Source organism: Sceloporus occidentalis, unplaced genomic scaffold (genome assembly GCF_023333645.1).
Source record: "Sceloporus occidentalis isolate IW3139 unplaced genomic scaffold, rSceOcc1.0.p SCAF_4, whole genome shotgun sequence".
Taxonomy (NCBI): domain Eukaryota; kingdom Metazoa; phylum Chordata; class Lepidosauria; order Squamata; family Phrynosomatidae; genus Sceloporus; species Sceloporus occidentalis.
In genome coordinates, this window is record NW_028316984.1 from 129459505 (window position 1) to 129484838 (window position 25334).

Here is a 25334-nt window from a genome sequence, read left to right on the forward strand (position 1 = left end):
AGCTCTTAGGGATTCAAATCACAAGAAAGGGGGTATGACAAAATATTAAGAAGGTTTAATTAGGAAACATTAATTAGTTTAAGATTAAACTAAAGTAAACATTAAGACTTCATTCATTCATCTGAGGAAGTAGACCAAGTTTATGAAAGCTAACGCTAGAATACCTTTCACTCGGTTCTCAAAGAGTGCTACAAGATCCCTTTGCTTACTGATGTGGTACATGCATACTTTGCATTCAGATGGCTGCACATAAGTACAGAAAAAAAATCCTCATAGGTGTTAATGAAATGAATAGAAAATACTAAATTAATTGTAAGCTTTTCCTAAATTGTTTTCCCAATCAGTATTCTACATTAGACAAAATCATTAATGCTACATATATTTCTCCACATTCTGGTCACAAACATTATATTTCATGGAAATGCTCTGTAAAAGTAAGATTGATGTCAGCTTGTTTTCACACTGTTCATCCATAGTATAACAAAACTGTGTGCTATCTTCATACCAGGTGGGCTGCACAAATGATCCCAGTGATTATAGCAATGAATACAATTATCCCAGTTATTACAGCAATGGATCAAGAACATCTGATCTTGTCTGTTATCTTTCAAGACATGTTTGTGTCTGATTAATCTTATAAAAATGTTGGCAAATCAGTTGTTAGATTGCCATTCAGGCTGGGCATCCCAACATAATAATAATAATAATAATAATAATAATAATAATAATAATACTTTAATTATTTATAGACCGCTATTACGCAATGATCATAGCGGTGATTCTAAGAATATGACAATAGATGAAAGTGTGAACGCCATTTCTGAGAGTTTCTCTTACCACTTAAAAGGAAAGTTCAAAATTTGTAAATAAAAGCAGACCAGGATACAGAAAGAGAATAACATTGTGAACATATAGGGTCTGGTGTATTATTCCATTTATCTTCTCCATGATGGAAGAAGGTCTTCAGTAAGTGAAGGATGGGCTGGCTGTAATGAAGCTGTCTGCAGCAATGAGAGTCGCTTGTGCATGGCCGACCACTCTAAATTACTGCCAACTGCCTGAGCCCAAGGACTCATCAATCGTCCCAAATACACCTGCTGGAAAGGGAAATGTGGACCATGAGGTGAAGATGTCATTATTCTCCACAAGATCATTCTGCTGATTCTTCATCATTTCACATTTCCTTTTACACAGTTGATCATTGATCAGGGCCTGTTATTTCTTCAGGTTTGGAGCCAGGGTACATATAGTAGCATCGTTTTTCATCCTTACAGTTCACATCTACCTCTGAATTATTTCTTTTCTTTCCATATGAATGATTGCCCCACATTAAGACTCTTCCAAATGCCACCTTGTATACCACCTTCAATACAATACATATTGTTTTGTATTGGGGTATTCCTCCAAACCCATATTGCCTTGAGCTCAAAATCATTCACTGTATGTCTACCAAAACAAGTGAGTGGTCAGATCAATTCTACTTATATCCAGCTGGGATAGTGCCAGGTGTTTTAGTAATTGCCAGATCCTCCTTGATTTCTCTCCAAGGAAGAAACTAAACACATTAATACAAACCTGAATTTTTTTTTTAATTTTTTTTTTATTTCGATTTGCTCATTTCACATCTTAATCTTATTTACATTCTCAATTTTTTTATACTTGTTATAATCAATTTAACAAAAACAACTGTTTCTGAATAAACAGAAAAAAATGTACACACATTTTTACCTCATTTCACATACATCAAATTTATATCAAAATATCTTTCTTTATATCAAATACCTTTCCCCATGTCTGTGCTATTGGTAACCACTCATCATTTAATTCCAATTCAGATCTATTATTTAGCAATTTTGTCAATCTGTCCATTTCCTTCATTTCTTGTGTCTTTATCATCCATTCTTCTATTTGTAGTGGGTTACTGCTCTTCCAATTTTGTGCTATCACAAGTCTTGCAGCAGTAACTAAATATAAGAAAGTTCTCCAATATTTTTTTTCCATCTTTTTTTCCATCTTTGGCAACATATTCAGTAAATAGAACTCTGGAGACATGTTAAATTGAAAAGAAAAGGCTGTTTGTATCACAGAATGAACCTTAAACCAAAATTTCTTGACGTTTTTACAAGACCACCACATATGCCACATCGTGCCCTCCTTCTCCCCACATCTCCAACATTTTAAGTTAGGTATTTTATATATATATTTTATTTTAGCTGGTGTGAAATACCATCTATTAGATATTTTGAGATGATTTTCTTTTAGAGACTGTGAGGCGGTGAATTTATTAGTCTTGTCCCAGGCCTTCAGCCATTCTTCATATGGGATTGGATGTCCTATATCCCGTGCCCATCTTACCATATTTTCTTTTATTGTCTCCTTTTCAAGATCTCTCATTAGTAATATCTTGTAGAATTTTGCTATCTTTTTTCTTTGTGGTTTCCACCATATATCATCGAGTTCATTTATTATTATTTCAGTCCCTCTATTCTTTATATCATCTTTGAATTTAGATTTGATTTGAAAGTATTCTATCCAGTTAAGTGTGTATCCTTGTTTACTTAGCTCTTCTCTTTCTCTCATTGTTAGTATCCCTTTTGAACCAATATTTACCAAATCTTTGTATGTTAGCCATTTTGTTCCCTTCTTTCTATGGCTGAAAAAAGCTTCTTGTATTGACGTCCATAAAGGTAGTTTATTATAAAACTTATCTCTCATTTTTACCCAAGTTGGAAACAATTTTTAAAGAAAGCTTTTGATGGGTTATTTGAAGTTCGGCTGGGTTATTTGCTCAGTGTACTCACACTCTATGGTCTTTTCTGTATTATTTTGTGCCATGCTCACTAGCACCAGCAATTTGGGTTCTAATTTCATAGAATCATAGAATCGTAGAGTTAGAAGACACCACAAGGACCATCCAATCCAACCCCATGCCATGCAGGAAATCTCAATCAAAGCATACCCGACAGATGGCCATCCAGCCTCTGCTTAAAGACCTCCAAAGAAGGAGACTCCACCACACTCTGAGGGAGTGTGTTCCACTGTTAAACAGCCCTTACTGTCAGGAAGTTCCTCCTAATGTTGAGGTGGCATCTCTTTTCCTGCAGCTTGCATCCATTGTTCCGGGTCCTGTTCTCTGGAGCAGCAGAAAACAAGCTTGCTCCCTCTTCAATATGACATCCCTTCAAATATTTAAATAGGGCTATCATATCACCCCTTAACCTTCTTTTCTCCAGGCTAAACATCCCCAGCTCCCTAAGTCGTTCCTCATAGGACATGGTTTCCAGACCATTCACCATTTTAGTCACCCTCCTTTGGACACACTCCAGTTTCTCAATGTCCTTTTTGAATTGTGGTGCCCAGAACTGGACACAATATTCCAGGTGGGGCCTGACCAAAGCAGAGTACAGTGGCACTATTACTTCTCTTGATCGAGACACTATACTTTTATTGATGCAGCCTAAAATTGCATTGGCCTTTTTAGATGCCGCATCACACTGTTGACTCATGTTCAACTTGTGGTCTACTTGGACTCCTAGATCCCTTTCACATGTAGTTTCATTCAACCAGGTGTCCCCATTCCTATATCTGTGCATTTTATTTTTCCGCCCTAAGTGCAGTATCTTACTTTTTTCCGTGTTGAATTTCATTTTGTTAGCTTTGGCCCAGCTTTCTAGTCTATTCAGGTCATTTTGAAATTTGATCCTGTCCTCTGGAGTATTCCTCCTAATTTGGTGTCATCTGCAAATTTGATAAGTATGCCCCCAATTCTGTCATCCAAGTCATTGATAAAGATGTTGAATAGCACTGGCCCCAGGACAGAGCCCTGTGGGACCCCACTGGTCACTTCTCTCCAGGATGAAAAGGAGCCATTGTTGAGCACTCTTTGGGTTTGGCCACTCAACCAATTCCAAATCCATGTAACAGTTACATTTGTCTAGCCCACATTTTACAAGCTTGTTTGCAAGAATGTCATGGGAAATCACATCAAAGGCCTTACTGAAATCAAGATATACTATATCAACAGCATTCCCTTCATCTACCAAGCAGGTAATTTTATCAAAGAAAGAGATTAGATTTGTCTGGCATGACTTGTTTCTCTGAAACCTATGTTGACTTTTTGTGATTATGGAATTGCCTTCTAAATGTTCACAGATTCTCTGTTTAATGATCTGCTCCAGAATCTTTCTTGGTATAGATATCAGACTAACTGGATGATAATTGTTGGGATCCACTTTTTTCCCCTTTTTGAAGATGGGGACTACGTTTGCCCTCTTCCAATCTGCTGGGACTTCTCCTGTTCTCCAGGAGTTTTCAAATATGATTGCCAATGCCTCCAATATTACATTTGCCAGTTCTTTTAATACCCTTGGATGTAGTTCATCTGGTCCTGGAGACTAAGGCACATTACAGATGCGCATAAAGTACATACCGTGTACGTACTAGGGTTGCCCGGGGGCATCTCTTCCAGAAGCCCCCAACCCTATTATTATTATTATTATTATTATTATTATTATTATTATTAACTTTTATTTATAGTACGTACACAGTACGTACAAAATGGCGGTGTCCATTCTAGATGGGTGCCGCCATTATGACGTCATGAATGCACCGCCTCCAAACAGGGTGGCATGGATGTGACGTCCTCACGCAGCGTGAGGGTGCCCAGGACGCCCTTTTCACGGCTCCGAAATGGAGCTCCTTCTAGGATTTGCGTCGCTGGCACAGCCTTTAGATGGCTGCGCCAGCAATGCAAGGCAGCAAGGGCCCGAGCGGCCCTTTTCTCCTCCTCCCCACCGCCATCGGGTGTCCTTGGGGCCTTTTCTGAGAAGACTGAAGCAAAGAAGGTGTTGAGTAATTCTGCCTTTTCTCTATCCCCTGTTAGCATTTTGTCATCTTCTCCACGCAGTGGCCCTACCATTTCCTTCTTCTTCCTTTTGCTGCGGACATACCCCAAAAAGCCCTTTTTATTGTTTTTAACCTCTCTAGCAAGCCTGAGTTCATTTTGCGCTTTAACTTTTCTGACTTTACCCCTACACATGCCTGCTATTTCTTTGAATTCCATTTTTGTGATTTCCCCCTTTCTCCATTTTTTATACATGTTCCGTTTCAAACTTAGCTCAGTTGAAAGTTCCTTAGTCATCCATTCTGGTTTCTTGAGACACCTCCCATTTTTCTTTCTCACTGGAACTGTTTGAAACTATGCCTTCAGTATCTCCCTTTTGAGAAACTCCCATCCATCCTGAACTCCCATCTCTTTTAATATTTTTGACCATGGGATCACCTCCAGTATTTCTCTAAGTTTACTAAAATCCACTCTCCTAAAGTCTAGAATGTGTGTCTGACTATGCCTGGCTTCTCCTTTCCACTGTATAACAAACTCCAGGAGAACATGGTCACTTCCACCTAATGATCTCACCATTTGCATCTCATTAACCAAGTCATCCTTGTTGGTTAGGATCAGATCTAAAATAGCTGACCCCCTTGTTGCCTCTTCCACCTTTTGGACAATGAAACTGTCTTCCAGGCAAGTGAGGAATTTGCAAGACCTTGAAGATTTTGCTGAGTTTGAAGTCCAGCAAATATCAGGATAGTTGAAGTCACCCATCACTACTACATTTCGCCTTTCTGAGTGTGTAGTCATCTGTTCTAAAAAGGCATCATCCAATTCCTCCATCTGATTTGGGGGTCTGTAGTAGACTCCTACCATAACATCCCTGTCGTTTCCCTCCCCTTTAATTTTTATCCAGATACTCAACAGCTGGCTGCCAGTATTGATGTCCTGGATTTCTTCACTGGTGTAAATGTCCCTGACGTATAGTGCTATTCCTCCTCCTTTCTTGTTTGGCCTGTTTCTCTTGAAAAGGTTATATCCCTATATTTCTACCTTCCAATCATGAGACTCATCCCACCAGGTTTCAGTGATGCCTATTATATCATATTTGCTTTGTTGTACTAGGAGTTCAATTTCATCTTGCTTATTTCCCATGCTCTGTGCCTTAGTGTAGAGACATTTAAGACCATGGGTCCCTGTTACTTGCTGCCTGTGCAAGTTTTTTTGCCTCCCACTGTTGGGTCCTTGCACTATTTTTCTTGTTTCCTCTATGTCAGTTTGACTATTTTCTCCAGCCCTTTTGCCTTCCTTAATATTGTCTCCCTCCCCCACGAAACTCAGTTTAAAGCTCTCCTGATCAAATTATTGAGACTGTTGGTAAAAACATTTCTTTCAACTGGCGTGAGATGCAACCCGTCCATTACAAGAAGTCCCTTCTCATGGAACCGCAGCCAAATCGTTCTCGATGGCACCATCTGCGGAGCCAGTTGTTCACATCCACTATTTTCCTCTCCCTTCCTGGACCGTGCCCTTTGACTGGCAGAAGAGACGAGATGACAACCTGTGCATCTATTCCTTTCAGCTTCCTAGCAAGAGCCTCGTAATCCCTTCTGATGTTCTGAAGGCTGTGTCTTGCAGTATCATTGGTTCCCACATGGACCAAAAGGAAGGGGTATTGGTCAGTAGGCTTGACTACTCTTGTCAACCTCTCTGTCACATCACGGATCTTTGCCCCGGGGAGACAACACACCTCTCAAGACATATTGTCAGGCCTACAAATCACTGCTTCTGTACCCCTCAGCAAGGAGTCCCCCACTATGACCACATGCCTGCTGTGAGGCTTAGCAGCGGCTGTTCCCTCTGGTGGAACTCTCAGGCTTCCCTGTTCTGTCCCTGAAGTCTGTCCATGCTGCTCTTCCTCATCCTCCTTGATAAGGGAAAGAGCTTCAAATCGATTCTCTAGCTGCAAGCTCCCAGAACACTCCCTTCTCGGCCTACTTCTCTGTGTGACATTCCTCCAGCCGTCTGCCTCCTGTGTATGTGAAGTGACCTCCTCTGCCACAGCAACTTCCTCTGCATGGTACTCATCCAAGTTCGTTCCATTGTGTCCAGGAAATCCTCTTGCTCCCTAATATGCTGAAGTGCAGCTACTCTGGACTCCAGCTGCTGTACCTTCTCCTCCAAGAGTGCTACCAACTTGCACTTGGTGCATGTGAAGTTCTCCACTTCTGTAGGCAAGAAGACAAATATCCCACAAGTGTTGCAGGTGACTGCAGCAGTTCCCTCAGTGTCCATACTGCGAAGTCTTTAGTAATCGCTGAAGCAGGACTGTTGGCTTTCTCATCAAAAATCCTCTGGTAAATACCAATGTTGAGACCCTGATGACCTGTCCTTTTCACCAGTCTCTGGCAGCAAGCTCAGTCTACTGGGAATATAACTTTATAGGAATGTCCTGGCTGCTAGCTTGTACTTAAGGGCAAGGTTCTGACTCAAGGTTTTCTCCTCACCTGCTGCCTCTGCTGTAGATTTGTTTTGGATTAAAAAAAACCAAACAAACAAAGAAACTCGTGCACCACTAGGTGTGCGGCTCTGGAAGGAGTTAAATAGAGCTAGTCTGCTAGCTCCACCCCCTAGTGACTCACAGATGTGACTCCCAGAAGCTCCACCCCCTCAGCAACTAGCACACTCTCCTAGAGTTTAAAAAAAATTCAGTCACCACTCAAAATGGCTACCCATCTCCTTCTCTTCTGTTCCTCTTGCAGGAACTGCTCTGGAAGGGATTAAATAGAGCTAGTCTTCTAGTTCCACCCCCTAATGACTCAGATAACAAATAAAATCAAAGTGTGTAGATCAGCTTCATAACCATTATAACTATGCAAGCAGGTTCATAAAAAGAAAATTCACCAGCCAGTTTGCAGCCATCATATCTTTTCCCAACCTCAAACATCCAAGCTAAAGCAAAAGGTATCACACAAAATCAGTAACATGAATTAACCTTTTCTGTACTATTGGACACCAGTTAACATTTGGCCATGATGCTAATAAAGACTCCAAAACCTATCTGCCTGGTGACAAAGGACCAACTCCTGCAGCATAAAATGGAAAGGTATGTGTTTCTGTGAAAAAATCAATCAGCACTTTTGAGAATAATTTATCTTTCCATCTTTCTAATCCTATCACACTCTGATACCATTCATTCTTATATGCTTATTAACACAGCTTTCGTTTTGTAAACCTATACTGACATTCATCTGTTGGATTCTGTTGGTTCCTGGAACTTCAGCAACACTGTATTATTATTACCATTATTATTATTAACATTTATTTATAGAGCACTTGGCTGTAGCCTGGATCTGTGGTGTGAACAATAACGAAGAGTCAAATAGGAAGCCAAGACTACGGGTCTCATATGACAGATTGAATAGAAATGTAATTCACAGTAATTGACAAACAACATTGCAAAGATGGCTTGGTGGGAAGACAAGTAGCTCAGTTTTAGCCATGTTGAGTTTCAGGCACCAGTGAATCATCCACTGAGAGACAGCAACAAGACATGATGATAATCGCTGCTCAACACCCAGAAAAATCTCAGGAATAGACAAGTACAGCTGGGTGTCGTCAGTGTACAGGTGATATTCAAAGCTGTAGGAGCTAATAAGATTAGGTATAAAGGGAAAACAGTAAAGGACCCAAGACAGAACCCTGAGGGACTCCAACAGCTAATGAGATGGTGGCAGAAACTTGACCTCCTGTAACCACCACAAAAGATCTATTTGACAGGTAGGATTTAAACCAATTTAAAACTGATGCCGCAAAACCTAGGTCTTGGAGTAAATCCACCAAAAGACATCAATGGTGTTAAACACAGCAGAGAGATCCAGGAGAACTAGAATAGAATAAAGACCTTTAGATTTAACCAGTAAAAGATCATCAGTGATCTTAGTAAGAGCAGTCTCAGTCAAATGCAGTGGGTGAAAGCCGGACTGAAAAGGATCAAGAATAGAATTAGCAGTAAGAAACTCCAGACAGTGAAAATAAAAAACACATTCTAAAACCTTAGATAGAAAAGGGAGAAGTGAGATAGACCTATAGCTCGAGAAAGGAGATGGATCAAGAGAAGGCTTTTTTGACTGGTGAAACTAGAGCATGCTTAAAGATGTGGTGGCATTCCTATGTCTTTAAGTGTGTTCCATAGCCTTTCATGAACTATGCAGTCAGACTTTGCTGTAATTTATGAAACACATGCTGATTTTCTTTTGGAATGCCTTGGTACACTGATTTGCCATCGTAGGTTTGCAGTATGGTCACTTATGCCTCCTGCTATTCTGAACCTTACTTGCACCTCTGGGATTTCTCTTTCCATGTATGGTTGGAGTCTGTTGTAAAAATTTGAACATGATTTTGCTTGCATGTGAGATTAGTGCTATGGTTTTATAGTTAGTTGCTGCAGTCTGTTCTGTATCCTTCTTTGTGGATGAATATGTGTATTGATTGTTTCCAAGCTGTTGCCCACCATTTTGTTTTCCATATCTGTTGGGGTATATTGGTTAGGACTGGAGTTGATTCTGTCAGTGTGGATTGTAGTAATTCAATTGGAATGTCTTCTGTTCCTGGTGAATTATTTTCCCCATTTCTTTTATTGCAGCTTCTACCTCACTTTTTAGTATTTGGGGTTCATCTCCATATGGCTCTTCGTTCTGTGTATCTTTCATTTTTTATCTCTTTTGTACAGCTATTCTGTGTATTGCATCCAGCATCTTCTTATTCCTTCCTGGTCTTGAATTAAGTTATATTTATTGTCATAAAGTATCCCGGTCTTTGGTTTAAACTTCTCTTTAATTTCCAAGATCTTGTGGAAGAAATCTCTCATTCTTCCCTTTTTGTTGTTATCTTCTTATCCTTTGCATTGGTCATTGTAGTAGTTGTCTTTGTCTTTTTGAACTAGTTGTTGTTCTGTTGCATTCATGGTTCTCAGTTTGTTCCTGCCTCCCTTTTATTTTGCTTCTCTTTTTTCTTTTATTGCTTGAAGAGATTTATCTGTCATCCATTGTTTTGTCTCTTTCTTTTTGTCTATTGTAAGTCTCTGTATGCATTCTACCTTTATTGTATCCTTGGCTTCTGACCATAGTTCTTCTGATTCCCAGACAATTTGCTTAATATTGCAAATCTGTTTCTTATATTGTCAGTGAATTCTGTTGAGATGTTGTAGGCCTAGCCTCACAGCCTGCTCATGTGGGAGCTTATGACAGGGTAAGTAGAGTGTTTGGTTGTAGGGGGAAGGGGAATTATGCCCAATCCAGCATGGATTGGAAGGGGAGATTGCAGTGAGGGGAAGGATAATTTTTCACATCCACCCTCTATAATAGTGTTGTATATGCCATATCCCCGTGATTCAACTGGTTAACTTTGGGGACCAGGAAGGAATTTTCCCATGTTATTGGAGCATGGTTTTTTTTTTTTTTTGTTTTGGTTTGGGGTTTTTTTGCCTTTCCTGGGGGTGTGTGATTTAGGATTCATAATCACTTGTTACACATTCTGTAATTGCTTTTTAGGTGCTGTTTAGCTTTCACATTTATGACAAACTGTTTGTGTTAGTACTTTGTTTATGTTACTTGCTTTCAGTATATTCCATTCAAGTGGTTCCTTTGTGCATATATACCAAATAGTATTCTAACTATACTGCACTGTCACAACTGGTGGTTATCAAAAGGAATAGTGGATGCCAGGCCCAATATAAAGCAAGGGGAGTGGAACTTAAGGGGGTTAGTAGATTTGATGGAAGGGGTGAACTGCAGTTAGGGCAGATGCAGGAAACCCCTCCACCAACACTCTGACTGGCTGTGGTACTCGGAGAATTAACTGACAGGCATGTCTGATAGCCCTACAGAACAATTGGCTAGGTATGGAACCATCAGTCTCTGTGTCCCTTCAACTTCAATGTACATACACCTTGTCATGAGTGAAGATACTATGTTTGACAATGAATGATTTATGATTTGATTATGATTTATATATGATGACACTATGATTTGTACTGCATTATGATTGATTTATGATGGTATTACATTTGATTTATGATTTATGGGTGGTTTGTGTCCCTTGTAATATGCATTAAAGTTGTGGCTATTTTTCTAACCCAGATAATAGTGTCCAGGCCCTCTTTGTCCCAGCGTAAGAGGAATGCTAGCACTCAAACAAAATGATCTTAATGTTTAACTAGTATATTATTGCTAAAGCACTTTAGAACTCTAGCTTCTGGGCTTTTTAAAATGGGGATTGAAATAGGTGAAAATCAATTTCTGAAATATTGCACAAGACTAGATGTGACACATGAGGTGTGGGCCAGAAGAGAGAAAAGGAAAGAAGGTTAGATGCAAACCCACAAATATGCAGAATCAAAACAAAAGGAAAAACTGGAAGGTTTCAGTACTTCCTGAGATATTTTTACCTCTCTGACTGCACACTTATACATATATTTATAGGCACAAACAGTGCCTGAACAAGACAATCAAGTACTTGGTAAGCAGCAATTCCTATGATTGTACTGGCTGGAAAAAGTACCATGAATACAAGAATTGTAACCAGCTATATCAATTATTCATCCATTCACAAGTTACATTTCTCTATATCTGTATGTGATCAAGGGAGCTGGGTAGCAATAGCAAGTACATTTCTATACTGTTTATCGGTCCACTTAAGCACTCCCTAAGTAGCTTACACTGTGTAAGCTAATTGTCCCCAGCAAGCTGGGTTTATCGACCTACGGAAGGATGCAAGGTTGTGTGGACCTTGTGAGCCCTGCCTGGGATGAAACTCACAACTTTGTGGCTGTGAATGGCTGCAGTACTGGCATTTAACCACTGCACCACCAGAGTACAGAAAAAAACAAGGTTTGTGTACCCCAGCCTAAGGAACCATCATGTGGAAAGGGGATCTAGAGAAGTTATTTGTCAAAATGACACTTTTTGAACTGCAGGTTCTTAAATTAAAACCGATGTGAAAGCCTGCCTGGTTTCAAATAGGAAAATTGCTAGCAATCTCTAACAGTACATTGACAGCGTTTTATTTTGCCTGCACTGAAGAGAGCCAGGGCCAGTCTCTGGATTATTATGAGGCATATAAGAGATAAACCAATAGGTTTTTAATTTACAGTGATCATCATAAAAACATCATAGAGTCTCTGATGAAAAATTTGACATGACAAATGAATTGTAAGGCATGCCTAGCAAAGTTACAAGTTGGGGCAAGCTAATGAAAAAGTAAACAGTAATACCAGGAAATATAATAGACTAATGCTTCTACATTTTCCTTTCCTTTTCTTTCCTTTTGCTACCATGCTCTGTATATGTGAAATATTTGCTTCCTCTCAGTCCTGATATGATTTCTATTATACTGAGAATTTAGCTACAATAGATTATAACTTCATAGGTTCAGCAATATAATGAGGAATTTAGGTATGGCCCTGAATTTCCTTTTATCATATGCTCTGGTCTTTGCCTGTCAATGGAAGCTGAATAAAGAATTCCCCATTCATAGTGAGTGTCTTCTAATGCCACAGTCTCATCTTTCCACAGAAGACCAGCAGCTTTGCTTGTATAGCTGGAATGGAGAAATTGAGGATACTATCTTAGATCCCTTCTGCTTCAGTCTCCTATCCAATCCTAATTTTTTTTAATCTAAATTACATTTTCCATTATTATTAGCATTTCACATTAGGCCTAAATCCAATTGTTGTTTCTTACTAGAGTAAGTTCATTGAATCAATGAGATTTACATAAATATTGTCTTACTATTCAGAAACCATACCCTCCAACATTTTACAGATGAAAAATGGGGAAACATGTGGAATTTACTTCAGCCAAAAAAAATCTAGGCTAACTTCAGTTACTCAGAGGGCCTTTCCACCACTGCTCCAAAGTTATGGAATGACCTGCCGGAGGAGATTCACCACATTTGTACTCTTGCAGCCTTTAAGAAGGCTCTTAAGATGGATCTCTTCTGGCAGGCCTTCCCAACCTAGTTTCCTCTCCCCGAATATGAATATGAATATGACTCGATCGTGATCAGTGTCTCTCTATCCACCAAATTTTCCCCAATTTTTATCCTATTGTATTTTAGTGTTTTTAAATTGTGATTATTTTATATTGTAGTTTTATAATTGGGATGGGGAGTTGGGAAGGGATTAATTTTGAATTTTATTGTATTTTTAAAATGTATTTTTACTGTTGTAACCTACCCAGATTCCTTGTGATTGGGTGGGCTATAAATTATTTATTATTAGTAGTAGTAGTAGTAGTAGTGTGCAGTGTGAAAGGGTACATGAGCATCCCCATAACCATTATTTTGGGGATCCAAAACATTTTTCTACCTACAAATATGCCAGTAATTACGGAGGTACTATTGCCATTTTGCAGAATTCTGGAGTTCTTCACCTTTTTAAGACCCAATGGACTATTTTTCTATATTCACTTCTTCTTTGGAAAAAGAAGGTGAGGTGGTAACACGTCTGAATACAGTGAGAAGCTTGTGAGGGACTAGTGCTTCTGGCTAATTAAACAGGCCAGAGGAGACAAGCTGAGTGGGTAAGGGATGTGATTAATACCTCTTTACAACATGGCAGGGTCCCAGCACATCTGAAGGAGAGACCTCTTCTGAAAAACCTTTCCCTGGATCCTACTATATTAGATAACTATAGGCATTTTGGGCCAAGGTACTGGAGCACGTAATGGATTCTCAACTCCAAGGGTTCCTGGAGGAAACCAATCATCTAAATCCATGTCAGGCATGGTTATGGGACAGAAACTGCTTTAGTCGCCTTGGTGGATAATCTATAGAGAGAACTGGACAGGGTGTGTCCTTCTTGGTTCTGCTGGACTTCTCAGGTAAGGGAAGTAATTAATGCCTCTTTTCAAGAAGGCATGGTCCTAACTCACCTGAAGGAGGCAATGATAAGACTTCTTCTGAAAAAAACTTTCATTGATCTTATTGTACTAGATAACTATAGATCCGTCTCCAACCTTCCATTTTTGGGCAAGGTAACAACTTTGGTTGCCTTGGTGGATGACCTTTGCAGGGAACTGGACAAGAGGAATGTGCTCCTGTTAATTCTGCTAGATCTCTCACCAGCTTTCGATTCCATTGACCATGGTATCTTTCTGAGTCACCTCTCTGGAATGATGCATGGAGGTACTGTTCTATAGTGGCTTCATTCTTTCTTGAAGGGGTGCTCTCAGAAGGTGATACTGGAGGATTCCTGCTCAGCTCCTTGGCCATTGCCCTGTGGAGAACAAACAAACTGTAGCTTAACCCAGACAAGGCAGAGGTGTTCCTGGTCAGTCAAAAGACAGATCAGGAAATAGGTATTCATCCTGTGTTAGGGTTACATTCCTCCTGAAAACACAGCTTCACAGTTTTACAGTATCTCCATTCTTTAGTGGAGAGGTGCTCTCAGAAAGTGTTGCTGGGGATTTCCTGTTTGACTCCTTGATCATTAGCCTGTGGGGTCTCACAGGGTTCAGTCTTGTCCCCTAGGCTTTTTAGCATCTACATGAAACTGCTGGGAGAGGTTTTCTGGAGTTTTGCAGTAAGGTGACACTTGTATGTTGATGATCCCCAGCTCTATCACTGTTTTCCACCTAATTCCAAGAAAGCTGTTTCTGTCCTAAACCAATGTCTGGCAGCTGCAATGGACTGGATGAGGGCAAACAAACTGAAGCTTAATCCAGACAGGACAGAGGTGCTACCGATCAGCTGAAAAACAACTCTCCCTGAAAACTTAAGTTTGCAATTTGCAGTTTGTGTGTATTTTTTCATTCAACTCTGACCCTGGAGGCCCAGGTTTCAGTAGTGACCAGAAATGCATTTGCACAGTTAAAACTGGCTGTTGCTCACCTTCAGCTAGCCAAATTCAATTACTCTGCTTTTGAGTTACACAATTAGCTCTCACATTCACCAGCAATTTGGTAATAAATTTTGAACACAAGTGACCTAAACAAATTGAAGAGTACAATTGTGCTCACCCTGCCAGGGCAGCACAAGGCAGAGGAAGTCATTTCTTTTACTTCTTTGAAGGACAACCTCTGTGTATCTGTAGACTGAGAAGGAAGCAAATGTGGTTGTGAACAGGACTCTAAAATGAACTTTCCCCTTAAACACACACTCTTAGCAAAAAGTTTCACAAAATGCTCTAAATGGAAAGTGTAGCACAGTTAGGTGTTGTGTGGCTGTTAAGGCCTACAGATCATTATCTGAGTTTGCATGGGCTAGATGAGACTCTTCAGAAGATTTAATTGGACAACTTGCTCTGCATACTGAACATCTCTTTTAACATGGTGTCTGTTTTGTCCCTGTTCAAACTCAATTAACTTGTCTCCCCCCGCTGGGCTGCACTGTGACTTATCACTGTTGCTTTTTAAATCTTTCATCCTACCAGCTGGGGCCAAGACTGCCAATAGGTCCATCATGCCAGCCACTCATAGTTCCATAAGCTGTGCAAGCTTAGACAAGTCATTAATGCCATTTGGAGGCCGTGAAGGAAAGTGTTGCAGAGAAATAGAAAGTAATTGCCTTAAAACTGATTTTTTTTGTTGGTGTTGTTGCTGCTGAAAAACAAATTGAATAGTCATAATCAAGAGGAAAGTGGCTCCAATGAGTCCCAAAGGTAAGCAGGAACCAGATAGAATTGAGGACTGGCAGTCATTCCAGCCATTAGGCCTGCCAGATGAGAAACTCCAGGCATACTCCACTGCACAGTCCAGCTGAGACTCTAACATTATTACAGTTTGTATTACAATAGCAGCTGGAGGTTCAGCCATGATGAGGGCCCCTTTGTGGGCTAGGCAGCAAACCATATGCTGGGACCTGCTATCAGAAGAGAAAACATGAAATGTATCCTAAATTCTCCCCACCCACCCCATGCATACAGTGGGCCCTTGCTATCCACTGTGATTTGGTTCCAGGACCCCCCGTGAATAACAAAATCTGTGGATGCTCAAGTCCCATTAAATACAATGGCATAGCAAAATGGTGTCCCTTACATAAAATGGTAAAATCAAGCTTTGCTATTTGGAATTTATACTTTTTTTTTTTTTCATTTTCAAGCCATGGATGCTTGAACCATGATAAAAAAAAATCCATGGATAAGGAAGGCCAACTGTATTTTCTTAAAAATGGGACATAAAAGAATTGAAAAAATCACTGGTGCAGATGATGATGATGATGATGGGGGGGCTGCAGGTCAAATGCCTTTCAGAGTAACCCAATGGCCCAATATTGGAACATGCATTGAAATAATTTATTATCTTATAAATGAACCTTTAGCAGCATAGCCAATAGCAACAAGATCAAATCCGACAATTGGACTTCAACCTTACAAAGCTCTCATTAAAAGATGCTCCTTCCCCATCTGTTTTCTGGAGCATATGGTCTATATCAGGGGTAGGCAACTTTTTTGAGCCGGGGGCCGGGTTGCTGTTCCTCAGACAACTGGGGGGCCGGAGGCAAAAAAAATAATTAAATAATTTTTTAAAAATTAAATAAATAAATAAACCAGGACAAATGTAGGACAAAATTTTCAAATGGGGGACACTTTTTTAAAAAAATGAAGGACATGCGAAAAAATTTGTTGATTTTTTTAAAAATGTTAATATAAATGCATGTTACTGAGGCTTCTATAGACAATTGCCCCTCCTTGCCCCCTCGCGCAAGAGGCCAAAGGCCTCGGCAGCAATCGGTGGCAGGACCGAGCTGGGGCCGGTCCCAAGGCCTCACCAGGCCGGATTCGGCCCACGGGCCGTAGGTTGCCTACCCCTGGTCTATATGAAGTTTCAGTCACCATCCAGCTTGGGGTTCTAGTAGCTTCAGGGACAAGCCTGCTTAGATTTGAGAGCACTTGAAATAGTCCAAGACCCACTTTGGATCCTGGGTTTCATCCAAAGGCACATCACTGACAGATACACATCTTTAACTGTACCTTGTTAATAAATCGCCACTCCCATTAATAGATGTTACATTAAGCAGTCCTTTCAACTCATGTTGGTTTGTAGTAGCTGGATTAATAGGGTAGATTAGAATCATGAGAATAACCCACAACTGAAACAAAGCTTTAAAGAACAAAAATAATTTTATATGGATTATATTCAAATAGAATTTCATCGGCGGGTTCAATGCTTCCATAAGAAGGTACTGAATCCCTAGCATGTATGGACATCTGTCAATTCTTCTCCCAGTTTCTGATTGTTGTCAGATCTATTAACTCTAGAAAAATCAATAGAGGGTGCCAAAATCTTTCAGAAGAGAACTTTCAGCCATGGGTGGGGGTGGGAGGAGCAGTGAAAGGGAGACGCATTATTCCTTTTCCTTTGGGAAAAAAAGAACTTTGCAGGAGGTTGCAGCCAAATTTCATTAAGAACAGGGCCACAATAACCATTGCTCCTGCCTTTCTGCTAGTGGCCGCTAACTTTATTTTTCATAATTATACCATATTGTAATGTTCCATTAGTCAACATAGCAATATGGGGAGAAATGGGAACAACCATTTCACATAATAGTGCAGCAGCTTTTGGGGTTATTACTAGAAAATAAAAATTGCAAATCTGAGGATCTGGAAGAAGTACCAGTAAGCTTTGTATCCCTCCTCCCCTCAAAATTCAGTGAGTTTAATTTCACTCAGGCAAAACACCTGCTTTACTTTCACAACCCCTCAGACTGCAAAAAGGAGACATTTGGAGGTATTTTGGACTTTTCCCCAAATGCTGCATAAAGTGTTACATAAACTTTGAAAAACAGATTGACTAGAGACCAGAAACTTCCCTAGAGAAAAGATCTTGAGAAAGTTGTTACACTAGACAAGTATGTAAGAAGGTAAGAAATGAAGCTGTGTCTCTGGAGAAGGCTTTTGTAGGTTTATTATTATTATTTTGTAACTGAAACACACTGGACATTTAACATCTTGTGTGAATTAATACTTCTGGGTATCTGTTCAAGGCCTGTTACTGGTTTTGTTTTTCCTCACATCTAAAACAAAACAAATGTATCAAAGCCTCCTCCTAGCTTGAGACTCTATAATGAATCACTCTTAACTCTTTTCACACATATAGATAGAAACTTTTCAAATGCTATCAGTAATTACATGATGACACACAGCCATTACATCATTACAAACTGAACACCCGATTGCAACATAGAGGCAAGTTAATGAACAGAGAAGAATCAACAGTTGCAAAGGATGGGATAGGAATATTTTCATTCCTAATGTAATTCTGTCTAATTTGACACCATCAACATAAAAGAGGTCATCCAGTTTTGCAGAATAGAAGCATTGGGTTATGCTCAACATTATAAAATATGCGGTGCTTTGATTTTCATGCCTTCCAATTGTATCAATTTGGCAGCAATAGTCCAAATTAATCCTCTGGCATATCACTTTTCAGTTGTTTTAAAATGTCCCAATTTCTCATTCCTCCACCTACTTTCCCCTTTTGTCCTCTTCTAACTTCAGTTTCTGCAAACTGAGTCCAAAGTTCAAAAGTAAATGAAAGCAAATAGATGCAGTCTCTCTCAGCTTGTCTGTTCTTTGTTGTTAATCACTTTTGCCATGATACTCAGATTCTGATGTTGCTTGGGAAGATTTGTGCCAGTTTTCATCTGTGAAATGTTGGAGGGTATGGATTCAGAGGGCTCCTCAAACCAAACTTCTGTTAGTGAAAAACAGATACTAAGGAAATGTTATGAGTCTTTGTCCTTGCTGAAAAATTTGTCTTATTCTAAAGCATATCAGGGATACAGCTTGAAAAAAATCACTTATTTGATTGACAGGCTGTACAGACTGGCATCAAAGGCCGGCTTGGGGGTGGAGTGGGGGCATGGCATCGACCCAGTGCACACCCTGACTCCGACCTCATGCCAACATGATGCTGCACCCCCCACCACACAGCAGGCAGCATCACGGCACTCCTCTGGCACTGTGTCCAGATGATGCAGCGCCAAAATAATGCCAAAAAGCCACGGTGTCTGTGGCTATTGTGCCCTTTCCACAGTGCAAAAAGGAGTCACTTTTTGCACCACAGAAAGGCCAGATCAGGGCTGCAGCATGTAGTTGCCATGGCCCTGATCCAGCAAAGAAAGAGGTAGCTGCAGGCCACCTCGTAGGGTGGTCTATTCAGCCCCTCAAAGCCCCTTTCTTGGGGGTTGCCAGGTTGAGACTTTCCCCTCCTCCTCCTCCTCCTCCTCCATGCAGCCAGGCCTCCTCTGACCTGCCACTGCCTCCTCCTCCACATTGCCATCGCCGCCACCACCGCTGCCATCATCATCCTCACAGCTGCCACCACCACCGTCACACAGGGCTGCTGCCACTGCTGCCGCTGCTGCCACCTCCTCCTCTTCCTCACCCTCCTGCATGCTGCTGCCGCAGCCATTGCTATTGCGATGGTGACGGTGCCAGCAGGCCAGAGGAGGCCTGGCTGGCGCTGGAGGGGGAGAGGTGGAAGCTGCCACCTCCTTCTCCTCTTCCTCACCCCTCTTTCTCCTCCTCCAGCACTAGCCAGCCCTCCTCTGGCCTGCCACCGCAACCATCGCAATTGGGCGGGGCTGGGCTGGGGCTGCTGCCTCCTCCTCCACTTCTTCTTCACGGCCACCGCCACCATCATGCAGAGCTGCTGCTGCCACTGCCACCTCCTCCTCTTCCTCACCCTCCTCCATGTGGCCATCACCACCACCATGGTGGGCTTCTGCCTCTGCTGCCACTGCTATTGCAGCAGTGGCGGCAGAAGCCCTGCATGATGTCGGTAGCGGCGTCAGGCCAGAGGAGGCCTGGCCAGCGCTGGAGGAGGAGGAAGAGGAGGAGGCGGCCTTTGTGGCTGGAAGTCCTGCCCCTTCTTCCAGCCAGTGGCCTCCCTGATTGCTTGGGAGGCTGGGAAGGGGCAGGACTTCTGACAGCAAAGGCCACTGGGGCTTGAAGGCAGCTGGAAGTCCTGCCGTTTCCTCTGGCCAGTAGCCTTCCTGATTGGTTGAGAGTCTGGAAAGGGGCAGGACCTCTGACTGCAAAGGCCACTGGGGCTTGTAGGCAGCCAAAAGTCCCACCCCTTCCTGGCCTCCCAACTAATCAGGGAGGCTGCTGGGCAGGACTTCCAGCCACAAGCTTGAACTGTGATTTCAACCCAAAATCTCATTATTAACTGTTCATCCTCCCTTTCATATTTGCATTATGTGACTTTTAGCTTGTTAGCTACATTTGCACAAAAAGCTTCTCCTGTCAGCTGCAGAACTTCTGTCTGCCAAAAGATGACTGTGGAGTTTATCAGACAAGGGAAATTGGAAGTATAATCCAATGACAATCTGAACGCAATCATGAGGTTTAACATTATTGTGTGATAACCCACTACATACAAATTTGGGCAATGGGAAGTCAGTCCAAACGCAATCATGGGGTTTCACGTTATTGCATGATAGACTGCCACACGCAAATTTGGGCAATGGCATGCTATTTTTGGGCAATGGGGAGCCAGTTCGAATGCAATGAACATTCATGTAATTTCACTAAACTAGTGACTTTATGTGAATGCGTTCTGGCCCCACTTTCTTTTCATTCGAAATTAAGAGAAATTGCTCCTGTGTGATAAACTTCTGTGTCTGTCTAATAAATGTTCTATCTTCTCCTCAATGTTTGTATGGAATTCAAAAGATAATCACCTTATCATCCAGCAGGGCCCTGGAGTTCAAAAACTCTTTTAGAGGGAGTGTGTGTAATGTGTGCATTTTTAAAACCATTTCTGCCTTTCTATTCTAGAGGCCCATTTAGGGTCTGAACTCTTTATTCTTATATCTACGAACTTATTTATTTGTGTGTTGAATACAAATATTAACAATTTATCTTAGTCTTTATCATGACTAATGACATTACCAGGGGCATGTCCTTTGTAACATCACCCTTGTAACATTACCCGGGACAACAACTGTGACATGATCAGGAGACAGACATAAATTTGAAGTTAAACCTAAAGGCCTAACAATCCTGACCTGGACACGTTATATAAGAAACAAGATCTACTTCCATAATTCCTACTTCCATTCATGCCATCTTTGCTATAAATACAGTATTGACCAATTAAGAAGCAGAGTACTCCCCTGTTACCAAATATATGTGAGCTTTCTGCCAGTGTCTTCCCATTCTCCCCAATCATCCCTTAACAGAGTTTACTCTGCAAAAACTCCTCTCTGAAGTCACAGAGATTTTGATAAGCTATCACTGTGTTAAATGTCTCCCTGAGGAGCTCTAGGGGAAAATACACACAGACAAAGCCTTGCATTCATGCATATGAATTTGATAACGCATCGAACTGGCTCTCTCCTAGAATGTGAAAATTCAGACAGCAGCATAGACACAGCTCATGTGGCAGAAGCCTTGTGAACTATCCTAGGACTCCTGAGGTTTTGGCAGCCTTTCTTACCTAATTGGTGTGCTTGATTACTTCTGGGGAAGATTTTTTTCCTCTTCCGTTTTCTTCACTGAGTCTCAATTTCTGTCTCCAGGAGTCTCCTTTGGTAATTCTGTAGTGAAAAGGCAACTGGTTTCAGTGATAAGATTGTTTCATTATATGAGAAAATGAATAATCATTAGAACAGTATACTAATAATGTTCTAATAGAGGGAATCCTGTTGTCTACTGGATTGGAGTGTCAGCAAACTATGACAGTGAGAATCTTAGATGGGTAAGAATTGTTACGTTCCAGACTTATTCTGTGTCTACTAGATTTCTAGGAACAGTGGTTCTGGATTATAAAAAACTGCCTGGTTGACCACCACCTCCTCAGGAATCACTTTGTTGATGACATCTAAAAAGAGAAAGCTGAGTCAGTGTGAAAGGGAATAGGTTGTTAGAAACCTGAAAACATTCACTTAGAAGAAAACCACACAAAATGCCCGATATCACAGATAAGAATCATGTGGTCCTCTAGATGCTATTGGACCAAGTTCCCAACATTTCTTACTAGTGATAAAAGTTTTCATAAATTTCATTCTCACAGGTAAGAACAAATAACTTCAACACCTTTCTTCTCACTGCAAGAAAGTAAGTGAAAACTGCACAGTTTTTGGAAGACTTTTCCCATTTTGGGGCTTATTCTGTGCAAGTTAATGTATATGGAGATTTTGCACAGAAAGCAGCATTTTTTGTACATGTTATTTTCTGTGCAGGAAACATTGTTTTCTATGGAGGAAACTCATATGCATTTTCTACACAGAATAAGTCTGGAACGTAACAATTCTTACCCACCTAAGTTTCTCACTGTCATAGTTTGCTGACACTCCAGAAATCCATTTTGTAACTATTTTTTAAACCATATTTTAAAATATTTTCTCCATCCATATTCTCACCATTGCATAATCTGATTAAGGCTCCCAGAAATTTTAGTCCCAACAACACCTGGACATATGTAATACAGACAGCGTATGATATCCACTGATCTTTTATCCTCAGATACAACTATCTGTGGCTTGAAAATATTCAGAAATACATAAATTACAAAAAACAAATCATGCCTTTACTATTTAATATATGAGATACCTTTTTACTATGCCACTGTATATAATGGGACTTTAGCATCCACCAATGTTGGTATCCATTAGGGGGTCCTAGAACCAAACTCCAGTGGATACCAAGGCCTCACTGTAATAACATTGTTTTTTCTCAACTTTAAAGAGAAACAAATCTGAAATAATTTATTACAGCCCATGGCCAGCATAACAAAGAGAGAACATTAACGCAAGTTACAAAACATCAATATAGGTGCACCATATTCTTACATAAAATATGTAAAATGCATATTTGAAGGGATGTCATATTGAGGAGGGAACAAGCTTGTTTTCTTCTGCTCCAGAGAACAGAACCTGGAACAATGGATGCAAGCTACAGGAAAAGAGATTCCACCTCAACATTAGGAGGAACTTCCTGACAGTAAGGGCTGTTTGACAGTGGAATGCACTCCCTCGGAGGGTGATAGAGTCTCCTTCCTTGGAGGTCTTTAAACAGAGGCTGGATGGCCATCTGTTGGGGATGCTTTGATTTGGATTTCCTGCATGGCAGGGGGTTGGACTGGATGGCTCTAGTGGTCTCTTCCAACTCTACGATTCTATGATTCTATGATATAGAAACAAATCTTCCAAAAAAATAGTACAAACATTAGAAAACAAACAGTTCAAAACATTAATTTTAAACAGTTTTTGAAATACTATTAGATGATGATGATGATGATGATGATGATGATGATATACAACACACTTCAATTAAAATACCTTCTGCAACAAACACTCAAAGGTCAAAGGTCTTCACCTGCTGACAGAAAAAAAAAACAGGTGGGAAGGGATTCCAACTCTAGGAGAAGCCACTAAGAAGAATCTCCCCCCAAACAATACACATGCAAATCACTCCTGCCTTTCCAGGTCACACAGTATACATACCCAAGTCCTTTCCAGGCAAGCATTCTTTGAAGATGCCAGCCACAGATGCTGGCGAAAGGTCAGGAAGAAACTCTTCTAGAACAAGGCCACATAGCCCAAAAAACTCACAAGAAACAATCTCCCCCATGTCTGCACCAAATGTGCACATGATGTTGTTGGAACTGAAAGAAAGTCCTTCTCTTAGGAGCTTAAAATGTTGCAAATCAAAAAACATTGTGCAGCTATTTTTCTCTTTTTTTTCTTGTTCATAGGCACCTTTTTTTTTTTTTTTTTTTTTGCTTTATTTGTTTGTTTTATTGGTGGAAGCAAATATTGGAAGAGGCAGTAGATAAAATCAGGATGTTTTCAAACAAAAGATACTGTCATCTTTCCATGAATGAGAAAAATGAATTTATGTGAAATTTCATGAATACTGTATTTGAAAGAGGGTAAATATCTCTACTGATTGGCTTTGTCCTGTGTACACAAACCCCACTGCACATCTACTTTCTAGGAACATGGCTGAGTATTTGTGTACATCCTGCACATTTTCCAAGGTTCAGAGATTTTGTAGGAATCTACTAACTTTACAAGAGTGATGGGTTACTATGTATGAACTGACTAAAGTAATGCAGAATGGAAGCAAAGAGTAGAACATAAAATGTGGGATTAGAAAGAGACAGTGGATAGAGGTGAGAAGACTGAGGACCAATAGCAAAAAGAAGCAGAGAATAAGACCAGGCTAGATGTTGGGTCTCAAACCTCATCAGCCAGTGGTGTGAGCCAGCATACCCAATGCAGAAGGATCATTACTGTTCCAGTTAAACAGCCTCTAGAAGGCCCTACATTCTCTATCACTGAATTAAAAGAAATAAGAAAGAATTAAAAATTAAAATGCATATGGGTAAAAGTACACAAAAAGTTATGATTAAAGCATCATTCTGTCTATATAATTGAAAACCTTTATTATATAGCAAAGGCTAAAAATAGGTCTGGATTATTTGAAAGCTCACGTCTCCCCATACGAGCCTGTATGAGTTTTCCAATCTTCTTGAGAGGACTTGGACTTCATTCCACCACCCTCTCAGGTTCAGCTGCTGAGGACACAGAAGAAAGCCTTCTAGGTTGCTGCTCTTTGGGCTTGGGAACTCCCTCCCAAAGGAGGTTCAACCTGCTCCCTCTCTGCTGTCTTTTCACTGTCAGGCAAAGACCTTGGCGGGGTACAGACGGGAAAGGGAAGACGTCTTGGAGGTGTATTCTGCTGAATACGGAGCCTCTAGACCGCCTGCCCCGGGGGCGTGGCTCAGGTGATGGGGCTTCCACATGGGGGGCAGTGAAGACGCCTCACCTGGGGCCGTTTCTGACCCGCAGCTTCCAAAACGCCGCCTCGGAGGACGCTGCAAAGAGAGAGGCAGCTTCCTCACGGGCGGCCAAAAACGGGGCTTTTTTTTTCTTTTGCCGGCTGGCGGATGCGCAGCTGCGCAGCTGCGGCGGTCAGCAGTGGCGGCAGAAAGCCTATGTGCACATTTAAAGCGCCCAAGCTCCTTTAAAACTTTTTCCCTCGCCCTGCCCAAGAACAATAGTGGTCTCCTGCCAGCTGGTGATCAGCTTGTGTTGGCATCCTTGTCCGCTTGCACGTTGCCAATGTCACCAGCATCATGGATGCCTCCTCTCCTTTGGTCCCCGCGCTCTTGCTGAATCTGCAATGCACAGCCACAGCTGTCGCCGCTGCCACCGCTGTCCCCCTGCCATCCCCCATCACCTCCCTTGTACATATGTAAATATTTAAAGTTTTAGAGGTTTTTATTGTTAGGTGAAAATGGCACAGGAATGTGTGTAGGGGTTCACTTTAAATTCCAAACTTTTCCCAATTCTAGCAGCGCATGCGTACATGTTGCTCTAGGGTTAGGGTTAGGGTTAGGGTTAGGGTTAGGGTTAGGGTTACGAGTCTTAAAATGCGCTGCAGCTGTGCTGCAGCTTCCACACCTGCATGGCAGCTGACGCTGCAATTAAAGCCTGACTGCAAACTGCGCATGTTCCAGGACCCCGACTCATTATGCGACGCAGCAGA

The 25334-nt window shown here is 41.1% G+C and overlaps 1 long non-coding RNA gene across 1 annotated transcript in view; it reads right to left on the reverse strand.

The window, feature by feature from the left end:
* The window catches only part of LOC149314601 (uncharacterized), a 132332-nt gene extending 108815 nt beyond the window's left edge, over nt 1-23517 (reverse strand). Inside the window, exons 1-3 of the long non-coding RNA XR_016281129.1 lie at nt 23120-23517; nt 21277-21376; nt 13955-14108 (exon numbers count right to left, since the gene is read on the reverse strand). This is a non-coding gene — a long non-coding RNA (uncharacterized LOC149314601). The remainder of the gene's footprint in view (nt 1-13954; nt 14109-21276; nt 21377-23119) is intronic.
* Nucleotides 23518-25334: the final 1817 nt, after the last annotated feature.